The sequence below is a fragment of the Bos javanicus genome, chromosome 10, assembly GCF_032452875.1.
Source record: "Bos javanicus breed banteng chromosome 10, ARS-OSU_banteng_1.0, whole genome shotgun sequence".
In the NCBI taxonomy this organism is placed as follows: Eukaryota; Metazoa; Chordata; class Mammalia; order Artiodactyla; family Bovidae; genus Bos; species Bos javanicus.
Window position 1 is genome coordinate 54,366,064 of NC_083877.1, and position 2,247 is coordinate 54,368,310.

A 2,247-nucleotide genomic window follows, 5' to 3' on the forward strand; every position below is an offset into this window, starting at 1 on the left:
TAGTGTTTTAATTGTGACCAACAAAAACAGCAATTTCATATGGTACAAGGTAATATAAGGTTTTTCCCATTTACCTGTGACTAGTTAGAGGTGAGTACAAAATATTTTAAGCATAGCTGTAAGATAAATATCTTTATAGTTTTAGGAAATGATATAAACTCTCATACTAGGTACTCCTTTGTGTGAAAATTTAACCATTTGAAGCAGATTAAAATGCAGTACATTGGGCTGACTCTTGACATTTGATTGTTCAGTAGCATACTTGAAAATCATATTTTGCTTACATTGTTCAGTAGCATACTTGAAGATCATATTTTGCTTACATTGTAGCTTTTGTTATTTTCTAAATATGTAAGGATCTAGTTAAGTTGTTTTTGGAATCCCAGTGAGTGCTGTTTTTTAAGATATAATGCACTGCATGCTATAAACCCAGTTCTAGCATCAGATGGTGATTAAAAAAGAAATGACTGAGTACAGTTAGATACTGAGTAGAACCTTCCAGTGTCCTCAGGAGTTAACACAGTAGTACTCGCTGTGTTCATTGCTAAAACTGGTGAGAAGCAGTTTCTAAAGCCCTCTGTTGCTTACAGTTTTATTAGTTATGAATGTTTTGTGAAAAGGAAATAACCTCTCTCAAATTAGTCTAAAAATACTTGATTTATAATGTGACTTTTATTTTCCATTTCCAAATAATTGTTTTTAAAATTTTACAAACAAGTGAATTTGTTCATGTGTTTAGGTCTTAAGAACACCTAACTTACTTAGATAAAAATCTGTTAAATATCCAAAAGAGGAAAAAAACATGGTTGATTCCAGCAATGAATTACAGGCAAACTGTAATCATAACTGGCGAATATTTTCATCTATTTGAATTAATTTTCTTACTAGTTCTACATTTGTCTATATAACACTGTCAGAAGTTTTCTAGAGGCTTTTTGGTAGGGAAGTGATGAACTTTAAGAAGGCCAGATATTAATTTGCCTAATATGACTCAAAGAAGACTGTTACACAAATTGATGTGGCTTTCATAATGCAAGTGATGAGTTGCCCTAATTTCAAAATATTTAAAGAGGGAATGAGATGCATAATCTTCTAGTAACATCACACCTTTTTTAGCGTAATCCTCTTCCTTCACTGAAAGGACCTCATCTCACATGCACACATATATACAAGGACACACACACGTGCAGTTGAGCAGGAAATCTTGGAGTTTCTCCTACATTCTCAAGTTTTGCCAGAGTTCAGCCTGGCTGTCAGCAGCTGGCTCCCTCAACAAGACTTGGTTACTGATAGAAAGTTTTAAATCATCAGTTCCTTTCTCAGAACTCGCTTTGTTCATTTCACGAGAGAATTCTTGAACCACTTGCTTCCAGATGCTACTGGACTCACTAATACAGAAATAATTTAGCTTGTAAAAGAAAAATAAATTATTCTTCAGATAGAGTGCTTAGAATTAGATTTGTGATCCGTGTTTTCCTTGTGTGTGAAATACTTTAGAGTACTGCTATTATGATTCTTGTTATCCAAACTAGAAGATTATGTACATAAAACTGAAGATTTTCTTGTACTAGTGCTTATTCTTCTTAGATGAACACAATACAAGAAATCCAATTTGTGTGTGTATGTGTTTAGATTCCCAACTCTTCCTAGTGGTAGGAAAAAAACTGCAATAATAGGTCACCCTGATATCTGCTGACTTTAATCATCCAGGTAAATATCGGGAGTTTTCTTCTAATACTCTTCCAAATTTGTTTGTCTTGAACAAACTGAGTGCTAGTACTTACTATTCAACATGTTATAGTAATTGTATTTAATAGTAAATATATATATATATATAAGCAATGATTTTTAAAGGGAGCTCGAGAGAGTTTTTTGATTTCTTTTTTGCAGTGTATAGAGGTTTCATATGCATGAGTGTCTTGTTATTTAAGGTCTTTTTAATTAAAAGCATCAAGATTCCCAAAGTTCATTTGTAAATAGCGATTTAGAACTCTCTATAAGATGACTAGATTCTTAGGGAAGCTCATAAAGGCTTATTTAAACCTCATATAGTTAGCCAATAGTATCATGCTGAGTGCTCCTTCTTTAGGAGAACCAGTCAATGTAGGAAGGAGAAAGGAGAGGTCGGTCTTACCTTTTTCCTGATTGGACACAGGAAGGTTATGTACTTTGGTGTGAGTGTTTCCCAGTTGCCCTCCTACCATCTTAAATTCTCCAGTGAAATGCTCTAGAAACCAACCTGCCTTT